The 22,445-nt window shown below is 53.1% G+C and overlaps 1 long non-coding RNA gene across 1 annotated transcript; it reads left to right on the forward strand.

Annotated features, from left to right (window-relative positions):
• Nucleotides 1-7,412: 7,412 nt before the first annotated feature.
• On the forward strand, nt 7,413-12,139 carry LOC121491686. The gene is made up of 3 exons (XR_005988020.1): nt 7,413-7,572; nt 9,617-9,814; nt 11,787-12,139. It is a non-coding gene; the product is annotated as an uncharacterized LOC121491686 (long non-coding RNA).
• The last annotated feature ends 10,306 nt before the right edge of the window (nt 12,140-22,445 follow it).

The raw sequence follows: 22,445 nt of genomic DNA on the forward strand, positions 1-22,445 counted from the left end.
GGTTTCCAATTTCTAGAGTTCCAGATCTAGAAAATGCCGTGTTCTGTTTTAAGTTAATTCTCTCCTTGGCCACAGCAAACAGATGAACTGTTATTTTGTGGTGCTGCCCTCAACACAGTGAGTTAGGAGCCCTGGCTGCTAGCTCTGACTTCTCTGCTTGCTCATTTGAGACAGATTCAGTGACTCAGTTATTCAGGAAATATGGGCTCCTCCTGAATACAAGACAGTGCTGGGCACCAAGGAGGGGTCAGAAGAGTGGCTGCCGGGAGCTCACAGCTTCACAGGGGCTGAGGGGCACACCACCAGCGTCTATAAACCAGGCAGAGAGGCAAGCCCCAGGAGGATGGCATAAAGGTCTACACTTATACTAGTGACGTATAAGCTCCTATTTTAGGCCAGTAGTGATTGATTTTTATTAATACGTACTATTTACCATATACTGGTCCTGTTCTAAGTGCCTTATAGGTATTTATGTTATGAGATCTTCCAACAGCTACATAAGGTAAATGCTATTATCGTCACCATTTTGTAGCTGAAGAAACTGAGGCACAAGAAGGTTAAATACTGAAGCAAGAATTTGAACGCAGTCAGATTCAAAGGCCTGTTTTCTCAAAATATCTGTTCTACTACAGTGAGTCCAGGACCCAAAGTATTTTAATAATAATCCTAAGGTGATTTTTGCCTTATGAATTCTCATTCCCTCAGGTGTGCAAACTGGAGTTTCCAGAGGCTGCATGACAGTTGTGACATTAGTCTGAGGCTAATGGAATGTGTGCTCTCTCTTCTTATGTCTTAGGGCTTCTTCAGTTTGAATTTCTAATATAGTAAATACCTATAGAAATAACTCATAAATAGAAGTTCTTTGGTGTTCTTAAGGGGATCCTAAAGGGTCCTATAAAAGGGTCTTGAGACCAAAAAGTTTGAGAGCCACTGCATTACTCTTATCCTGGGGGGAGCCGTAAGAGGAAGCGGTCCCATTGGATTCCTGGGTCAGATTTATTACCACTAGTTTGCTTGCCTAAATCATGGGATGGCATAAGGCAGATCTACATCAGAAAATAATAGAGCCCGAAGGAACCCAAAGAAGTCATTTGGCCCATTTTCTTGGCTATGGGACAGATGCCTTCTGGTGGGCTGTGGGTTTCCCCACCCCTAGTTCCCTCATGGACCTGCCTTTGGCCAGGGTGACCCTGCTCATCTTATTCAGAACCCCTGAGCCAAGTCCACGCCAGGTCAGGGCTTGAAATTCTCCAGGGAATTTGAGAGTACCCAGTTTAAAGACAGCCCCAGTAATAGTTGTTTGTGAGAGGGAGCGGACATTTAAGGTTTTGCAATTTTCGGTCGGATAGTATAATTTTAATTATCTGTCAAGATTTATAAAACATGATTGCAATATGCCCTAGTTTTTTCAATATATGAAGTGGGGAGTAAGTAACAGTAATTGCTTTTTAATTAATGGACATTGGGAATTATAGCAAACGAAGTTTAGCTAATCACGGGGAAAGACTACAAGCTAACACTAGAGATGGTATAAAATCATTGCTATCCCTTACGTAAGAGTGAAAAAATGCAGCCATAAAAAAGGATGAGATCTTGCCGTTTTGTGACATGGATGGACTTAGAAGGTATTAAGTGAAATAAGTCAGACGGAGACAAATATCATGTGATTTCGCTTACAAGTGAAATCTAAAAATCAAAACAAATGAATAAACAAACAAAAGGAGAAACATACCCATAAATACAGAGAACAATATGATGTTTGCCAGAAGAGAGGAAGTCAGGAGTTGAGTGAAATGGGTGAAGGGAAGTGGGAGACCCAGGCTTTCAGTTATGAAGTGAGTAAAAGTCACAAGGATGAAAGGTATAGCGTAGGGAATACAGTCAATGGTATCATAATAGCGTTGTGTGGTGACAGATGGTAGCTACACTCGTGATCACAGCATAAGGTATAGACTTGTTGAATCACTATGTTGTACACCTGAAACTAATGTAACATTGAGAGTCAACTATAATTTTAAAAATAATGAATTTTTTTTAAACTGGAAAGAAAATAGGAAGTGTCTTAGTGAGAATTCTAGGCTGGTGCCCAGTATCCCTTTCTCCTTCCCTGACTGGGGAACTGCCACAATGCATGAGTAGCATTGGTGTGGATGTCCCCAGTGTCTTAATGATGGGTCCAAGGTATCAGGGTACTTTTATCCCTTTGCCTGGGATCATTCAGGGATTGATGGGAAGTTGTCTCAGGGGTTGGAAAAGGGGACTTGGTGAACGTTCATCTCTGTCTGGGTGGGATGATATGTAGATGTGAGTCCCAGAATGGGTGCCATTGTTTCACTGCTTTGAGAGAAGCTAACGTGTCTTGAGACCCACGCACCAGCATGAGTGGGACCAACTCAAGACAACCAGGTCAGAAAGCCACACTGCCACCGAACTTTTCTCTTCAGGAGCCCACAACTTCCTGTGCTTTAGGTAATTTAACTGTATTTTCTGATACTTAGCAGCCAGCAGCATCTAATATCTTTAAATGACTTTTTTTTTTCCCAATTCACACACTTTAAGGGCTGTCATGTTGACCAAACAATAAATGTCAGGTCTGACAATTTAAGGACAGTTCTGATTTTACACCACCCTTACTAAAGCTGAACTTCCAAATGACACCTCCATGGTCCCAAAGTCCCTCCTGTTTCACCTCACACATCAGCACTTTCTATACTAGACTTGTTTTTCTTCACAAATGAAACTCTCCTTTCCCTGTTTCATTGTGTGGTGACCAAGCATCAGAAATTTTAGCCTCAACAACCAAAGTTTCTCAAGTGTCTAGGAAAACAGAAGCCTAGGAGGGCAGCATCGCATGCATCATAATGCTTAGTGAAACCAACCTGAGTGCCAGGCCTCTGTAGCAGGACAAGCATGGCAGCATGATAGGCATGATTCACCTGGTGGTTGCAAGGATGGGCTCCCAGATCAGACTGGCTGGGTTCAAGTCCCAGCTCTGCCTGTTTCTCTGGGACCATTATCTGACCTCTGTAAACCTCCTAAGTGTCCTTATCTCAAGATGATAAGATGGTGACAATAAGAGAACCTCTCTCACCTGCATGTCATGAGGATTAAATGCTAATTCGTGTATACTCATAAGTGTGTATGGCAAATAAGTTTTCAAAAAATGTTAGCTAGAGACTACCCATCCCTGGACTCAGTATGCTCTCCCGACAAAGGAGGGGATGTCTAGAGGGTCTCCAGGGCCCCTTCCAGCCTGACATGCCCAGAGCTCGCTTATGCACGGCATCCTCAAAAGTGCTGCAGGGGCTGGCTGTCTCCGGGGCCCTCAGGGAGGATGCTGACGTCTGTTTTATGTTGTTGTTGTTGTTGTTGTTGTTTTCAGTATAGAAACCAAAGCAGAGAAACACAGGGCCAGCCTATGCTGATCATCACATAGCACAGGAAGAGCAGGGCCATGGACACAGAGCTCAAGGGTCTCCCCTACTGTGTCATTCTGCCCTCGGGCCCTCAGGATGCTCACCCATAAATGAGATCACCCTCCCTGTCTCTCCCAGAGACCGTGAAGATTACATTAAAAAAAGAAAGAAAAAAACCGACTCAACATCCTACCATGGTGCCTTAGCGATATTCATTTCCTTCCTCTTTCTAGAGCCCAAGGCCACAGGCCACCACAGTAAGGGGTGGGAAAGGGTTCCACCAGAGGTGACAGCAAGAGAAGCTCCCTAGGCTGCAGAAAGCAAGGCTTATTTGAAAGTTGCTGGGGTACCGAGGAGACAGGAACCTCACAGGAGACCTCACGGGAGAGCTGACCTCACAGTGCCTGGCACCTGGCTGGAGAACTAAAACGTTCCAGAGGCTCACTTTTCTCCCTGCCCTCTCAGTGCATATTACTGACCTCTGATCACTAATAAGCCTTAACCCTTTTTTTCTAGAGTCTCTGCCTATGCCCATGTCCCAAACCCCAACTCCTTCGCTATCTAAAATTTAAACTCCCAGAGAGGAAGTCTGGAGACAGGTGGTCACCAGCAACCCACCATGGGTATGCGTTTTCTCTCTGGTGCCTGCTAGTTTAGCCTCCCTGGCTGGACCACATGTGCTCGGCTGCATTCATATGGGTGGGATCACAAGGTCCAGGTGCTCAAGGAACAGCAGAGAGGGGCAGAACCTGGGGCCATCAGCTACGGGTACAATGGGCTTGTCTACAAGCAGCAGTGTGACACAGCCAGATACAAGCAAGGGCTCTTTCCTCCCTCCTTTCTCACGGTCTTGGGCCCATCCATCCTATACCGCAGATTCTTCCCATTGAGCTGGTGCCATCCCCAAAGCAAAGGGATGATTGTGCTAGTAGGGCCTGGGAGCCATGATAGCCTGTCTCCCAAAGGGCTTGTTTTTATATGAAAGAGCCTCAAATAATCATAGGCCTTGCTAGCAGACTGTACAGAGAAGGTTTTGTAACCACGTGGGCCCCAATCTGTACAAATTAGCTAAAGCAGAGGGTGAGCTGCCTTTCATGTCCCAGTCCCCGGGAAGCAGGCTTCTTGCTGGGGCTGTGGCATTTAGAAACCTGTTTGGGAGCTGCCCTGCTCACATCCACCTGGAAAAGGTGACACCGCTCCCTCCATCTTGCTGGTGGGGCCTGTGACAGCTTGGATAACTGGAAGTCACAGCAGAAAGGGAGTGACCCCGCTGTAACTGCAGACCAGAAGATGCTCTGGCCATGGTGCTGAGTCAGCACAGAGCACCTACCCGGGTACCAGATGGCCCCCTGTAAGGAGAGGGAGGATCTCATCACAGGGTCTGATCAGTCTCAGTGTCAGTTACCTGGGGAAGAGGTGTGTCAATCACACTGGAGACAGGTGGGCTCCTGGGATAGAAGCCCCACCCTGGGGTCCTGACCAAAAGTGCCAAGATAAGGCTAACCATCCATGGGCATTGTTTGTTGCTTTGTGTAGGACTTTGTTCTTCAAACTTCAAGACCGTTGGAACCCTGTTGGGCTACTTGTGGTATATGCCTATGTCCCAAACCCAGAGCCTTCCATTCCAGGAGTCTTTGATTTTGACAAGTACCCCTGATAATTGCGACCCAAATGACCAAGGACCATACCTAAAGAAACCTGGTGTAAGAGGGAGATTTTGGTGTCATGCAGGCCTGGACTCATAGCCCTGCTCTGCCACTTGCTGGCTGTATTGTCTCTGGCAAGCTATTTAATCTCTCTGTGCCTCAGTTTCCTCTTCTGAGAAATGGGGACAGATAATATCCACCTCATGGGTGCACTGAACAGAATAAATGATAAGAGATGCTGCTCTCAGTGCATGGAAATGTGGACGTTGGTGACAGAGTCTGACCAAGAAGCTCACTTGCAGAATTGTATTTGTCAAGGGGCACTTTTTACAGGAATGAATGTTAATTCTAATGTTCCAAAGAAATACCAGCTTAGAAGGTTCCATTCAGCATCTTCACTGATGAGCAAATCAACCCTAGCGCGCCCCCACCCCCAGCACACTCACACCCTCCTTTTTTTTTTTTTTTTTTTTTTTTTTTGTGCAACTGAACAAGCTGTCTGCCTGGAAGCCCTCAATGGTCCGTTGTTACCACAGCCACCCCCGTGGCCCCAAACAGACTACCTGTCAGCAGGGAGTGTGTTTCCACACTGACATCACAACTGTGCAGACACCTCACTCAGACAGCACAAGGAAGGACTCTTAGATCCTACACTTCTGGTTTTTCGAGTAGTATTCCAAGAACTAGTATCCACCCGTTGGATAAACAGGATATTCTGTGTGGGCAAAGACCTGGGCTCACTGAGAGATGGTACAAATCAGTTGTTTGACTGGTTTTATACACATTAATGCTTGAGGATGGCAGCTTTGTACAGAGCACCTGGCAACCCCCAAACTCTGCTAAGCATAATTTAATCTTCGAAGATTAGAAGAAAGTTACTTTAAAATCTTCCTTTTTAATAGTTACATTTTAGGCTAAACCAGCTTCTACCTCAATAAGCTCACAGCCCTGGCAAACATCCAAGAATTATGTCTGTTCCACCCCAAACAAGCTGAAGACCTTGGTGGGATTGCTTCTAAGACTTGGGGCTCCCAACCACACTGGGAGGGGGTCCCATGCCCCTCTAGCCTGTAGTCTGTATGTCTGGGTGAGGGAAGTGGCCTTCATGTTTCTGTAGAATGATGGCTGGTCTTGCTTCTAGTGTCACGGGCCAGAGGGCAGTGAGAACGCATCCCCACTGCCAATGACCCAATACAAAATACGTTTCTATTTGTTTTGCACTGAACAAATTCCCCAGGTCAGCCACCCGAGCAGAGCAGAGTTGGTGGTAATGGAGAAAGCCCAAGAGGAGAACATAGTTCTCAGTGCTAAGAACCTTAGCCAAGTCTTCGTAACTCCAGGACAGGCCAAGAAAAAGCGGACAGCTCCTCCAGGCACCCACTTCTCTGGCCTGCCCCTTGCCTTTTGCCACTGCATTGATGAGAGTCCCCACTTGTCTCACATGGTGTGGAAAAGACACAGCTCTGAGGGGTGGCTGAGCAAGCAGGTGTCTGCACCACCCACCATGCCCCTCCCCTGGCACATGTCCAAAAGAGTGAGGCTAGCTTTACGCTGGCCGTCATTTCCAAGGTGGCATTGAGCACTGTCAGCCAGAGGGCTGAGGCTTGTTGCTTCCTCTGTCCGGCCCTCCCTGGGTCCCTAGTCACACTGATGCAAGGAAAGGTTCTGCTTGAGGATCACAGAGCTTTGGAGCAAAGCTGACCTGATCTTCTGTTGGGTTGGCCTCGTCTCCACACTTGTCCTTGTGCCTCTTTTCTTCCTGGCTGGGCCTGGCCATGGCCGTGGCGAGGTAGCAGCTAAAAGGCAGAGGGGCTGCCGAAGGCAGTGACAGCAATGTTCAGAGCAGTAGCTCTGATGATTAAGTGCTCACTACATGTCAGGAGCTGTACCCAAGGGCTGTTTTCTTGGCATGATCTTTTGTTTGGAAAAACTGAGGCAAGAGAAGTGAAGTGACTTGTCAAAGCCACAAGGCTAGCGAGCTGGGGTGAAAAGATTCAGGTTCACATCTCAGAGCTGCCCACTGTCGAGGATCAATGCTTTTCTAGGATTTTTGAGGGCGGGGGGCAACCTTCAGATCCCTGGGAAGCTCTGGGTCCACCCCCTTTCCACCTCCTTTCTTGGAGTTCTGTGGCCTGAGAAGATTTCTCTTTTGAGAATTTTCCGCTAATTGTCCATGGCCACCTGTTATGTTCCTTTTCAACTGAGGGGCTTGAGTATGATACCCTCAGCTTGGAGTTTTGGAAATGCTCCCCGCATTGTCATCTGGGGGGGCAGGGGGTTCTGGTGCTTAAAGATCATTTCTTGAATCCCCCCTCCTGTCTTCTAAATCAGAATCTGAAGCAGCCAGAGGAGCTCTTTGTACACCCCGAGCAGAGGCAACAGAGCACCAGCTTGAAGGTGGAAAGCCTGGGGCCTTATGTGAAACTCAGCCAGCTGTGGAACCTCCCCGGACCTCCGCTGTAACACAGAGCCACTAACTGCCTCAGCTGGACCATGGCTTTACCGGGAAGGTAAAATGTGATCATGGTTGTGACAGCTTTTTGATTAATTTTAATAACCAGCTAGCATGTACTGAACTTTCAGGCTAAGGACCCAACAAGCATCAACTCCGTGCTTTTAGATGCGCAGAAGGATGCGCAGAGCCACTCAGGGATGGCCCGAGAACCCACCACGCAGAAGCAGCAGGGCCCAGGCTTGCTCTTGGTTCTGCTTGAGTCAAGGCTGTTGACTCCCTTTCCAAGTGTTGGTGTCAGCCACGTGCACCGTGGAGATGAGCGTGTGGGGCAAGCCCTTGTTCCAGAAAGCAGGGCGGAGCTCAGATGCTCTGCAGAAGCCTGAGGGCCACCCCGCTGACAGGGGAGCCTGAGAAACATCTCCTGCCCATACAGCCGCCGCTTCAGTCACCAGGCCTGCCTGTGCCACTGCTCTGCCTGCAGGCAGGGAGCACCAGGTGACTCAAATCCTCAGCCAAACCTGAAGGCAGTAGTTTCATCTGCTGCCTCAGCCAAGCGTTTTGTGTGAAGTGCTCCCAAGGAGCAGGGGAGACACCAGATTGCAGCACGGGCCCTGGCTGCAGCCCTGCCCCCTGCCCTGTTGTCTCCAGCCCCCAGCTCCCCCCAGCTGAGTCCAGTCCATGACTGGCACCCCTTGGGGTTTCAGTCCCCAGGAAGGGGCTCAGCAACCTTCCTGAGAACCCAGACACAGGCCAGCGGTGTCCCCAGGCCCCACTCGGACCTCCTGCAACCCTCCCCTCTACAACTGAGCTCTTGTGCATCCATCTTCAATCATGGTCCTTCTAGGGCTGCCAGCTTGTAGGATTAACGTTATTATTTTCTTAATCATAATAATGGTTACAAGAGAGTGTTACTACTTAACCCAGGACTGACTGCCTGTTGGGTACCATGCTGTGCCCTCTGCCAGTATTACCTTAGGGGATCACTGTAACAAGGACATTATTGTTCCTGTGGGACACATAAGGAAACTGAGGTGCAGAGAGATTGAGTGGTTAGCCAGGTTCAGCCAGCTGGTAAGCGACAGAGCTGGGAAGTGATCACAGGCCAAGCCCATGCCCCACTGACGTGGCCACCATCCTATGCTCTTGGTCTGATCACCTGCCCCCTGCTCCTGCCTCTACCATTTCTCAGCCCTCCAAGAAGCCAGGCTGTGGCATCTGTAGAGAGGCTCTGAGTCCCCCCTTCCTGGACTGAGCTGCTTCTCCACTCTACCAGCAAGGCTGGCCATTGCCTTGCCAGGCCTCCGAGCTGTCCATTCTCACTCCACCTGCTTCCTACTCCCCTCAAGTCTGCATCTGTCCTTAGCCAGGCCTGGTGTATTTCCAAAGGCTCCCTATCTGTCTCTCGACTTTCAGGTTTCTCATGCTTCCATCTGTTCTGCCCGTGACTGCCAAAGGCCTCCTCTTGAATCATTCACATTCCTCCTCCCTCAGCAAGACCTCCCAGCCCCTGGCTGCAGGTTACAGGGGCAGGCCAGACCTTTGGGCCTCATAGTTTAACCCGAACCCCCTTCAGCCTGTCTCCCACCACCTCCCTCTCTAATCTGGCCTGGCCCACCTCCTTCTTGCTCCTCCTAAGTACCTCATGGTTTTCTCCTCCATTCACGTCAAAGCACAGGGTGCTCGCTTAGTCACCGAAAAATATTTATTGAACACCTACTATGTGTGCTGTGCATCGTGTCAGGCAGTGTGGTGGTCACAAAGCCTCACACCTGCCATGTGGAGTTTACAGATTAGCCGAGGAGACAGACTGGTGTCTTTGAGGAACTGAAAAGCCTGGGTGGTGGTGTAGGGTGGGGCTGGGGAGTGTGGCTGGAAAGAAAGTTGAGGACGTCAGCGGGGGCCAGGTCATGCAGGCGCTTGCAGGCTACACAGAGGGTTCCATGTGACTTCTGGTGCAACAGAAAGCTCTGGTGGGTCTTAAGCAAGGAAGTGGCATGATCCGATTCCAGAAATACTGCTGTTGTTATTGAACCATCCTCGGGTTCCAGGCCGATCTCTCCACCAGAAGAAGAGCTCATGTCTCTTTCCTCTGTCTGCAGAGTCTGGGCCACAGGAGGAAAATAGGACTGGTGGTGGTGTGCCGTGGTGGTGATGAGTGACACTCCACAGTGGCCCTGGCCAAATGTCATCCCCACCAAGGAGCAGCGTGGTGAAGCTACATGGAAAATGGTGCAGGACAAACCACGTGCAAGGGGCAGCATCTGTAGCAGGACTCACAGATGCCCTGGAAGGGAAGGGTGAGTGAAACTTCGAGGAGGAGCCAGAATGGTTGAGCGGGCACTTGGGTAGGGGATGGACGGCGGAGGGCTCTGGCTAGGGGGCGATGGGGACATGCAAGAGGAACCACCCCACTGCAGGGGTGGCATGTGTCGAGCAGCAGGAGGAGAGAGCTGGGCTGGCCTGAAGTGGGAGAGACAGTGGCGCTCCTGAATTGTGGACTTGGCCCGATGCAGTGGGGGTGCTGTCAGGTGGCTACGAGGTCCGCTACGGCCAGCCTGCATGCCCAGTAGAGCCACCTCCAACTGTTCCTTACCTCCCAGTTGCCATGCTTCGGGTCATGTGACCATGCAGCCCTGGCCATAAATAACCAGTTGATCCGAGGCTTGGCACCTGAGCTCAAGAAAGCCACACAGAGGCTGGTAGCCACATGAGGCCACCAGCGACCTGTGAGGTGGTCCGGAACAGAACTCCGTCCAGCTAGGACCAGGCGCCAGACAGAAAGAACTACCCCAGCCAGATCATCTTGGGGGTTTTCGTAGCAGCCACACAGAGTCGGCCCCCATCAGCAGAACGCAGCAGAGCTTGGAGACCCAGGGACGGTGAGCAGAAGCAGAAGCCACAAAGCACCAGACACCATGCGCGAGCCGGAGCAAACGAGATGGAGAGGAGGGGAGAGGGACTGGGGTGGCGGGCTCGGAGCAGGGGCCGAGAGAGCCGAGTTGCCAGGATGATGCAGACCCAGGAGCAGGAGGAGATGGCGTGGCCTCTGAGGACCACAGACCGCTGTGCTGAGCAGTGAGGAGCCAAGAGGCTGTTCTCCACAAGGCCTGTCCCACACATCCTGCCAGCAATGCCTGAGGACGCCCGCGTGGACCTCTAGTCCTTGCACCCCCAAAACACCCACCACGAGGACAGAGGGGCTGTGAGCTGCCGTGAGCTGGGTGGGGGGTTGGAGTGCTGCTGGGGCACAGAGACGGCTTTCCCCGGGCCCTCTGCGACAGTCACCCGGAGCCACCACGCTGATCTGCTTGCAAAGTCTTCAGAGCAGGGAGAGCCTGCAGGCTCTGGGTGGTAAATTGCAGGGTCGGCGACCACAGAAAGCCACAGGAAAATTCTCGTCAGGGCCAGGAACAGACACAAGGGGAGAGAGGCTGTGGATGGCTCCCTGGAGGGGAGGAAAGATAGAAACAGCCAACGCTCAGCTAGATGGTATGGAAAGAAAATGAAGAAGTGATGGAACAAATGTCTAGAATCCCCAAGTGGGATAGCTGGCAGGGAGAAAGGGAACTGTGTGACCAGATGTTTGCTTTGCCTCCTGGAATGGAAAGCACTCCAAATGGAAAACTTTCCCGGACCAGTGAGGTCAGCTCTGGGAGCAACCCCTCTTCCAAAAGCAAGATGGCGGCATCCGCCAGACCCTCTGTGCCCAGTTGGGAGAACTGCTGGGACCAGAGGGCAGGCAACCGCAGGCCCTCCTGCTCCGGTCCCCCTCGGAGGAAAACCTCAGACAGGAGCCAGACAGAGTGTGGCAACAGAACATTTGCTCCCCAAGCTTACAGACCTGGCTCTGGAAGGAGGACCCACGGGAAGGGAGCCACATCCAACCGGAGGCCAGGAAATGTTTCCCTTGGTCTGTGGCAGGGGCTAATGTTGGCATGCTTCCTTCTTGTCCACAACTGGATGGCACAAGTGAAAGCAAACAAAACAGAAGCCAATGCAAAGGGCTTCTTGGGCTCCCTCAATGAGAACAACCCAGAGATCAAGGCCAGGAACAAGTGAGGAGCTCCCAGGGTGGGGTGGGGTGGGGTGAGGCGACCCTGTGGAAAACCTGGCTAGCTCCAGAGACCTGCTAAGTATCACAATGTCTTATGGAAATGAAGGGCAGACAATATGGAGGGTTCCTCATGTTTTGTGTGTGTGCATGTGTTTTGTCGACTTCAATCCCTTCCTTGACTTCAGCTTCTAAGACTTGGCTCTTTCCTTCTCCAGTAGGTCATGGGACACCTCCTTGGAGACCCTTCTTCTTAAGACCGTCTGTATGTGTCAGTTCAGCTGTGGTAACAACCAGTCCCAAAATCTTAAGGGATCACAATGACAACAAACATTTCTTTCTCACTCACATCACACGTGGGTGACTGTCACCTATGGCTCCTGGGGCTTTCTTTGTATCATGACTTCCTATTCCAGGGAAGCTGTAGGAGCTGCCCCATTTGGGTCAGCAGGTACAGTGGTGGAAGCTCTCACCGATGCATGGTAAAGCTTCTGCTGACACCTGGAACATACTGGCACATTCATTCATATTCCATGGGCCTCGTCATGTCACACGATCGAGCCCAAAGTCCGTAAGGTGAAAATATGTTACTCTCAACGGGAGGAGGCCATGGACACTCTCTGCCTCCCTTCCTAGAGGGGCTTTGACAGCTCAGCAGCCTCCTCCATGCAAGCTGGGTTTGTTCTAACAATATTGTGAAATAATAGCAAATGCAACAGTAATAAACATTCCCTGGCCCCTGTCTTTGTGTCGGGTGTTTTATAGGCATTATTGGAGTTAGTTACACAGCAACCCTCTGAGGTAGAGACCACTGTGAGCCCTGTTTTGCATACAACATAAAAAACAGGCTACAAGGCACACAGCTGGGAAGGGTCAGGGCTGGGCTGGGATCTGCTCTGGGAGCCACTAAAGCCTGTCCTTCTAACCCGGGCCCTCCACGGCTGCTTCCTATGAGGCCAGGGCTGGATGAGGGACAGATGAACAAACTGAGGCTTTGACTGAAAGGCGACTTGACTTGGCCAAAGATAATGTATCACAAACAGAACTAAAATACCAATATCCTGGCCTTTTTCTAACCACCTCGCTGGCCCCCTGTTTTCTGGGGGCTCCCAAGCATTCCTGTCTTCCTCAATCTCTCCCCCAGGCCTGGCCTGGGAATCCAGCACTTGGAAGCCTGGAGCTCCCTACCCGCCCCCCCCACCCGCCCTGGAGCCGGGCCAAGTGAGCCCTCAGGGACTGTCCCCAGCCCATCTGTCTGTCTTTCCCCTGACAGGCATCCCAGGGTGGTGAGAAAGCCAGGGCCTGGGGATCAGCCCACCCACTCTCAAGTCACAGCTTGGTCACTGATGCCTTCTGGGAGATTCCTCTCTATGACATTAGTGCTTAGGTAGGGGGTTGTGTCCACCACTGAGTAACCAGCTTTGCTTGCTTTCCTTTTTCCTTTTTTTTTTTTTTTTTTAAGATTTTATTTATTCATGAGAGACACACAGAGAGGCAGAGACACAGGCAGAGGGAGAAGCGGGCTCCCTGCAGGGAGCCTGACGTGGGAATCTATCCCAGGACCCCGGGATGACGCCTTGAGCCGAAGGCAGACAGTCAACCGCTAAGCCCCCCAGGTGCCTCCCAGGCTTGCTCTCCCCTTTCAGCTCCTCCACTCTACATCCCAATGCGTCTCTTGGGTTAAAGCACTCATGTTCATCTCCTTCACTTCCCCCCATCCCTGCAGCTCCCCTTCTGGGGTTGGGGGGACTTCCACTGCCCACTCAGACAGGTCCAGGCCAGGTACAAGAGGAGGGGGGAACACATTCTCATCCACACGTCACTGAAGAACCAATGGGCTGGTTCTCTGTACTCTCCTCCTGGACACACACACACAGGTGTACAAACATGCACACATGTGTGTGCACATGTACCCACACACATGTCCCATGAACATATGTATACATGAAGCACAAATACATATATACATGCATGCAGGAACAGCTCACACGCACATGTACACATGCATATATACACACGTGCACACCAAAACCCACACTTGCACACATATACAGACACGGCACACATGCACACGTCCATACATGAACACATATATGCGCAAACACACATACACACCGAGGCACATAGACCCATGTGTATATGTACATGCAAACCCGCAGGCACAGATACACACATGTATCCATGCATACATATACAAGTAAACACACACACGTAAATACACACACACAGGCACAGTCACACAGCCACCGATGGGGTGTGGCTAGCGGAGCATGTAGCTGCCTGTCCACCCACTTCCTCCCACGGAGGGGGAGCACCCTCCCAGAGGCAGGGACTTCTTCACAGGCACAGATCACCCACATGAAGTGTGCACTGGCGGTCAGGCCCTTCCCCAGGCCCACCCTGCCGGCAGGGGAGCAAGGCCCCGAGAGCCATAGTTGCTAACACATGGCACTCACAACACTCACAACATAGACTCTTTGTGTATCAGCCCGCTTTATATTCACAGTCACCCAGTAACCCAGTGAGACACCTATTCTCTTGTTTTTCCAAATGGGGAAGCGGAGGCCCAGGAGGCCATCGGTCAGTGGTCCCGCAGTGGGCGATGGAGTCTGCTTTACGCAGCACAACCCGGCTGACACCCCAGAGCTTCTGGCCCCGGGTTGCCTCGCTCTGCTACCTGGCCCGGATGCCTGGTGTCTGACTGCTGGGCAGTTTACAAGGCAGGGATGAGGGTGGGGAAGACGACTGGAAGGGCAGTGGGGGTACTCTGTTCGTGACCTCTCCTGCTTCCCAGGCACCGGCTATGAAGGACCCACAGTTCCTGAGGAAGGAGACCAGCATCTGAACAGGCCAGATGCCTGGTTTCTTTGGCGAGTTTGCTCACATTCTCCTGGCTGTGCTTTTTTGGGCTTGATTTAAGTTTAATTCCAGCCGGAATGACTGGAAATACCAAGTATTTCACTAGGATTAATGCCTGACTGGAAGAGCCAACTGCCTCCACCGCAACCAGGTACCATGGACCTAGGAGGATCGTTAATCCCAAGGAAATCTCTGTGACTCAGCTCCGGGTGGCTTCTGAGCTCCAGGAGGGCCAACCCAATTTTCAGATGCCCTGGCCTCTACTTAGAGGGGGGAGGGGAAGGGTGGAACAGGATGGCTTAGCTTCCAGCAGCCCTGTTCTCCCTGCCACTACCTCTGAACCAGCCCACCCCCCAGCAGCAAACACTGGAGGACAAGTGGGGTGCAGAGGGGCGGCAGGCAGGCAGTGTAGACACAGCTCCGTTTTCTCTCTCTGTACCCTAGGGAGAAGGTGGCATTGTGCAGGGGTCGGGGGTGCAGCTCCTGGCCCCACCGCCTCTTATAGTTTCTCGGCCTGGCCGGGTTGGGTACGTGCCCTGCACTGTGGTTTCTCATCTTGAAGAAGCGGTGGTAACTAGCAGCACCTCCCATGAAGAGCTGGTGTGAAGATTAGGTGAGGCAGTGTTTTCAAAACCCATAGCAGAGTGCCTGGCACATGGGAAGCCCCAAATAAGATGAAGTATTGGTGTGAAACAGTAGGCTTGTCACACTGGCCAAGGCTTCAACACTCTGTGGAGGAAAACAATCCAGCATGAAATGCCTCCTTGATTAGGCTGGTTTTGCTCCCTACTTGTGCTCTCTGAACCCCCACCCTGCTGCCCCGGGGATGGCATCCTTACCTGGTGCCTTCGCCCCACCCCCTGGGCATAGCCCCATAGAAGGTAGAGAAGCTACCCTGGCTCTTATGCCTTATTCTGCCCAGCCACCCTGCTGGTACCAGGTGCCCTCCAAAGTCAGGGAGTCCTTCCCTGAGCCCCACTTAGTGACTAGGGAGCTGTGGGAGAGATTTTCCTTTCTCCTCTACCTAGCTCCACAGCTGGGGTCCTGCCACCAACAGACAGATCCCCACTCGTTCCCTGGGCATCTGCCTCCTCCTGGGGTTCCTGCCCTGCTGCTGCTGGAGCAGCTCTAGAGCTCGCTGTATGGCTACGCCTCGCACCCAGTACCAGATCATCTCAGATGGGGCACACCCAGAGCAAGCCAAGGGAGTTAGAGGGAAAGAGAAGAGGTCATGGAGAAAGCAGGGCGTGATGCAGGATGCCCAGTCAGACTAGTATGAGGCTACAAAGCAATCGTGGAAGAATTGTCCACCCTATTCCCCAAGATGAACACTTCTCCCAGGAGTCACTCCTGGTCACCCAAGCAACCCAGAAAGTACTTTATCAGTGATTATAGCTCTGTACCCATCAAGTACCTTCAGACCTCCCAGGCCCTGCAGAAACTATTCCTTCTGCTAAAATGCCTGCCAACCTTCCCTGCTATGGCCCATGAGTGAACTCCAATTTATCCTCAAAACCCAACTGGAATGCCACCTCCTCCAGGAGGCTTTCCCTGAACACTCCCTTCCATAGTCAATCACACCCTCTTGTGGTATCTCACAGTACATTTTGCATCTGTGTATCTCTCCAAGTTGTGGTTTATTGGGCAGAGAGTGTGTCTCATCCATCTCTATATCCCCAGCTCCTGTCACAGAGTTTGACACTCAGGGAAAGCTCAGCTAAAATTCATTAAAATGAAAAGCAACAACAGCACCTTTCGGCTAATCGTTCACACACCTCCTCCTGGCAAAGCATCTCCCAGCCCAAGCCCTCTGTGGGGCTGGACATCTAATTGGGCATCAAGACAAGGCCCCAAACATAACACGGCCTCAGGATGCGTCCACCTTCAGGAAAGGGGAGTCAGAAGCTGCCAGAGGGGTTCACAAGTCATCCCCCGGTGTCCTGCGTGAGGAGGATCTGAAGTGCCAGAAGCACGAAGAATGAACACGCAGAGTGGGGCCAGCGCTGAGACGTCGGCACTTGCAGGCTGGGAGTAACAGGAAGAGCTGCCCTGGAGGAGAAAGGGAGCCCTCTTTTGAGTCTCTCCTCTCTGATCCACTGCCCCAGGCTCAATCTCAGTCCCGGTCACCTCCCACCTGGTGTCCAGTCTCCAGCCTCTGGGGCTGTCGCTCTTCCAGACCTACCCCCAGCATGCACCCAGCCCCTGTTAACATGTAAATAGGACACTGTTTAAGACTCTCCCCTATCACACCCTCTCCAGGAGGCAGCTCCCAGGAATGAGGCAGGGGGTCGAATGCACTTGAACTCCCGGCCTGGCAGACTTAACACCCTTTACTTGCCTCTCCAGCTGCCTCTCATCACTCCCACCCAACGACCTCTGGTTTTCAGATGACAACGCCCTTTCCTCCCTTCTCCACCTGCTGCCATCCCCATCTGTCCCCAGTGTGCCCACACCTCCGCTACCTCGCTCTCAGACTCAGAATTCTCAGCTCTAATAACTTAGCGCTCGCCATACAGTAGCAAACAAAACAACTCATCCTCGTGTTCACGTACTGGACGGAAAGTATCTGAGATGCGTAAAAGTTGTCTACATAAGTATGATGTTTAGTACTGGGGGGTCCAGTTGGGATTAAGCAGGCAGGACAGAGGGAGTAAGTGCCCGTGGTGAGTGGGTGACCCAGGGGTGAGGACCCAGCCATATGGGTAACTGACAGCACTTCCGGGGGTGCTGGAAATGTTCTATCTCTTGACCATGTAGGGGTGATGCAATCATATGCATTGAGCTGTACCTGCTGAGCTGTACACTTAAACATGGAGAATCTTATGTGAATAATTTTTTCAGATCTTATTTATTTATTCATGAGAGACACAGAGAGAGGCAGAGACACAGGCAGAAGGAAAAGCACACTCCCTGTGGGGAGCCCAATCAGAACTTGATCCCAGGACCCCGGGATCAAGACCTGAGCCAGAGGCAGCCGCTCACCCCCTGAACCACCCGGTGCCCCTTACGTGAATAAATGAGACCACGAGAAACCTAACATCGTGAAAGAGTATCTCAGACAACAGAAACATGGAGGCGAGAGTGTGGCTGGCGGAGTTGTGCAGGGTTCCAGAAGCCCATGCTGGCCACAGCAGAGAGGGCAGCACAGATGCACCGGAGCAGAGCTAGCGTGTGTGGGGGGTGGGGGGGTGTGCACGCACACACGCTCAGGCACGCCCACGCACGTGCGCCTGTATTCCATGTTTGGGGTGAGACTAGGCATCAACCTTCTTCCAAACGTCTGCAGCTTGAGCACCACCAGTGTAGCTGGTGCTTGTCGGCGTCTGTCTGTCGGTCTGTCCAGCTAGGCTGGAAGCCCATGGAAGGCAGGGATTGTGCTTTACTCATGTCTGTATCCCCGGAGCTTCCGTCAGTGGCTGGCACCCAGGAGGTGCTCTACACCCAATGGGTAGACCTCATATGGTGTTGATTGCAGCTGAACTGGTTGGAGGGATCTGAAGCTGTCTGCGGCAGTGGGTGTCCCCCCACCCCAGGGTGCAGGAGTCGGGCCCAGCAAAGCTCAGTAGGGATTTGGCCGTGACCACCATGTCCCTGGGGTCCCCGGGTTCCAGGGCAGGCCATGAGGAGGAAGTGCTTGTCAGAGCCCGTGGCCAGTGACTTGCTAGGCGTGTGCGGTCCCACTCCCTGGCCCACGCCAGGCTCTCTCCCTCTCCACCTGACACCAGAGGCTCCAGGCTGGGCAGGAGCCTGGGCCTCCTCCGTCCTCGGGAGCCATGGAGGAGGGTAGAAAAAGCCTAGTGAGCAACTCAGAGGAGATTAAACGAGGTTGACAGACGGAGGCCTTCCAAGCCTTCCCTGTGTGTGTCACCAGGTTTAGGTGGCACAGCTTTGGAGGCCTGAGAGCAGAGCTGTGAGAAGGGACACCTCAGAGGGGAGTAAACCCCACACTGGCCGGCCTGAGCCAGTACTTCACCTGTGTCCTCACTGTATCCTCGCTGCAACCCTCAGGGGGACTGGGTGACAGTTTCACAGACAAGGACCCGAGTCGCAGAGCGGTTGAGTCACTGCCTGCAGCTAGGTTGGCAGAACCAGGATTCAGGTCGTGTGGGCCTGCTCCCAGGGTCAGCACCCCGTCAGAGGCAAAGGAAGGAGGCGGAGGTAGTGAGGAAAGTCGCTGCCAAGGGGATGGGGGGCGAGGGGCCGTGGGGGCCAGGAGCCAGGGGATGGGCCTGGGGCTCGGGCAGGGAAGCCGTGTTTCCCAGGTTAAGGCCGGTAGGCCTCGCAGGGCCTGGGTGGACGTAGGCTCAGCCTCAAGAAAGAGTGGCGCCAGCAGAGGGTTTGAGCGGAGGGCAGATGGGAGCCTGAAACAGAGAGGAGTCTGGGAGACTTCACTTTCAGCCTGAGTACCACGAAACCTAGTGACAGTCGTTCACCAGTGGCAGGACCTCTGACGTCCACACACCATGTGGTGCTTCCCAAAGGCCTTTGGAGTGTCTGCACATGACCACGTCCCATCTCACTGGCAGCTTTGTAGGGTGTCAGGGCAGAGGAGGGGATGGAGGCTGGAAGAGTTAAGTGAGTGCCCAAGGTCACTCACTTAACAGCAAGTATATGGCAAATGGAGGCTTGAGCAGGCCCAACCAAGGGCCCTGTCCATCCCCGTGTCTGCTGTGTCCATGGTCTATGTGCTGAGTTACCAGGTGGGGTTGGCCAGGATGGGGCTTGGAGGTGTGCTGTAGACAGAATGTGTGGGTCCCCCTAAAGTTCGCAGATGAAGTCCTAATCCTTGGTGTGATAGCATTTAGAGGAGGCGGGGGGTGGGGGTGGGGGTGGCTCTAGGAAGAGATGAGGTGGTGAGGGTGGAGGCCGCGCCCCTTCCACCATTTGAGGATGCACAGAGAATACAGCTGCCTACGAACCAGGAAGGGGCTCTCATGAGGCATAGGAGCTGCTGGCACCCAGATCTTGGACTTCTTGGTCCCTAGAACTGTAAGAAATCAAGTTTTGTTGTTTTAAGTCGTCCAGTCTATAATGTTTTTGTTATAGCAGCCTGCAGGGACTAAGACGGAGGGTCAGACCAGGCCAAGGAGGCCAGATCTCACCCTCAGGAGGAGTAACATTGCCCTCCCCACCTGTGGTCCCCAGGACTCATAGCTGACTTGGCCAAAGCAAGTAGTCCTAAGTTCAGTCAACGGTCATCTGGCCACCCAGGGACACCCCTTTCGGCACTGGACCTGGCCAACATGCAGAGAGTGAAAACCATCCATCCATCCCACCAACAAATGTCTACAGAGTCCTGCTCAGTCTTGGCACTGGGGACATTTGGGGTCGGGGGCTACCACCAGGTCATCAGGAAGCTTTGCAGCCTAGTCAGGGAAGCAGATGTTCACCATGTAGCACAAATTGCCTCAGTGGCAAATGCTTCAAAGAACAAGGACATGGTGCTCAAAAAAAGAAGGTTTGACCCGGTTGGGAGATCTGAGAGAACAGTGGGTGGTAACAGGCAGAGAGGAGCAAGAAAATCATTCTAGAAGGGGGGCGGGCAGCCCCCACAAAGGCCCCTGCAATAAGAGGCAGGAGGGTTGGTGAGAGGAATGGTGGAACGGGAGAGTCACCAGTCACTGAGGGGGTGAAAAGGAGTGGGACTGTGGCGAGCCTGAGTCCAAGGCCAGCCCAGGCAGGGCCTCATGTGACAGCGAGGGCCTGAGGGACAGAACTGGGGGAGGAATGTTCCTGAGGTTTCGAGCAAGGCTGGAGCCCGCCTTCACATTTCCAAGAGGTCCTGCCCCTGAGCGTCTCGGTGCTTTGAGCCAGCCAGGTCCATGCTCTCGCACTGTCACCCTGTTCCTTGGCGAGAGGCCAGCATGACCGCACTATCCTGTTCACACCCAGCTAGGCATCTTTCTGCTTCCCAAACTTTGGGGAGGTCTCGTTGCACACGTGGCCCATCTGTAGTCACTCTGGGTGGATGGGATTGAGGGAGTTTGGGGGCTTTCCTGTGTAGGTGGACAGAGGCCCCAGCTAATCCCAGGAACCAGGAGACTGTGGTATGGTCCTCAGCGGGGAACCCTGCCCAGGTGCTTTCTTGTCCCTCTCACACACTCTGTCGCTCCCAAGCCTGGCCTGGTTCTTGGGCTGAGCTGGGAATCCACACAACTGAGGAGAGGTTCATCAGTAACAGCAAAGTCTGCGCCTCTGGAGGGCCCCCAGCCCCCAGCCCCTGTACCCTCAGGGCTCTGCGACACAGCCAACACCCTACGTGGGCCTGCACTGGACCCTCAGAGCAAGGCTGAAGAGGGCAGGGCAGGTCCTGTCACCAATCCACGGTTCAGAGGAGAGAGCTGAGGGTCTGGAAAGTCAAGCAAATGGTGCTCAAGACCTCGGCTTAGCCTGCTGAATCCCAGGAGCTGTCTTCTCCTCCGCAGCAGGAACGTGTTTGCACAGCAGGGTCTTCCTGGGCCTTGCCCATCCTGCCTGTGGGACCTTCACAGAGGAGGGAGGTGCTAAATACTGTCCCCCTTTCCCAGCAGGAGATCCACCTTCTCTGGGTTGCTGGGTCCCCTTAATTCTGCACAAGAACTCATCCTGAGCAGCTTCATGGGAACCGAGAAACCATGACCGATAACAGGCTGGGGGTGACTGGAGTGTCCTGGGACAGTTCCCGTACCCTAGAGCTGCCTCATAGACAGGCCAGGAGCTGAGGAATTCTCTGGAGGTGTAAAGACCCCAGGGACAGTCTCCTCACATGGCAGTGCTGCTTGTGGGCTGCAGGCTGTGTGGACACCTCACTGCTGTCGGTCGGCTCAGGGAGGCACAAGCTGAAGCAACGGGGGCCACCAAGAGTGAAGGATGGTCTGAAGTGCTGAGAAGTCTGGTCTTTCTGAGGTGACAGCCAGGGCAACAGGAAGTGTGGTTTCTGTTAGACAGATGTCCTCATGGCCAGCCCTGCTGTGAAGGGAAACCAAGGTGCCTGTGTCCCCTCAGCAAGGGCCTGGGAACTATAAGCCAGTGGCTGGGCAGGGCAGGGGGGGGGGGGAACCATTCCCTTCACCCCACCAGCACCCACCTCTACTTCATTCTGGACGCTTCAAGACTGCCTGCTAGAAACTAGAGAGGAGAGCTAGATGAGGCTACGAGAGGCGGAGGGAGGAGGTGCTGCATGGGACCTGGTGCAGGCAAGCGGAGGGCAACCGGCCAGACGTGAGAGCACACTGGCCTTGGGCTGGCCCCTGGCAGCTGCCACACACATGGGGGCAGAGAGGGGCAGGGCTCCCCAGAGGTGCAGGGGTGGTGGGGGCTGCTGTAAGGGACAGGCCTAACCCACAATGTGCGTGGAAGAGGGTGGGGGAGTGGGAGGCCCATTCCAGGCCCGGTGAGTCCCCGTTGGATGACTGCATTTGGGATTCTGAGCTCACATGACCCATCACCAGGGGCTTCATGGGACCCCAGTTCAGCTTTCCTCTCTACCCTGCTCCTCCTTCAAGCCCTTCCCTTCTCCAGCTGCTCCCCAGAACAGGATAGTCACCAGCCCTACCTGCCTCCCCACCTTACACCTGCCCCTCCTCCAGCCCTCCCTCTCGACCTGAGCCACCCCACCTTCCCCTCAGCCAAGCCACTGGGGGGATGTAGGTCCTCAAACAGAACAAAAGGAATGGCCTGCCAGGTGCCAGAGCAGTGGTTTCTCCAGGAAGGGACAGATCAGGGTTACTGCCTTCCCCAAAGTCTCTGGCTCCCAGGTGTCCCTCTGATTTGTGACCCTCTTCCTGCTCTTTGCTCCTCCCCCGGCGATATGATGACACGGCAGGAGAAAAGCATGAGCTGAGGGTTCTGGGGCAGCCTTTCCAAACCTTCGTCCTCCTGCTTGCCCACATTCCTACCAGTCTTCCTCTGGCTCATGAGTCCCCGGGCGGGATGACTTAGAGCCGCAGGGCTCACCATGTGGACGGTCCCAGCATCTGTGTGCATGCCTGAGTGTGTATTTGCACAAGTGCATGCACACACGTGTACATGAGGAGACC

Source organism: Vulpes lagopus, chromosome 5 (genome assembly GCF_018345385.1).
Source record: "Vulpes lagopus strain Blue_001 chromosome 5, ASM1834538v1, whole genome shotgun sequence".
Lineage (NCBI taxonomy): Eukaryota > Metazoa > Chordata > Mammalia > Carnivora > Canidae > Vulpes > Vulpes lagopus.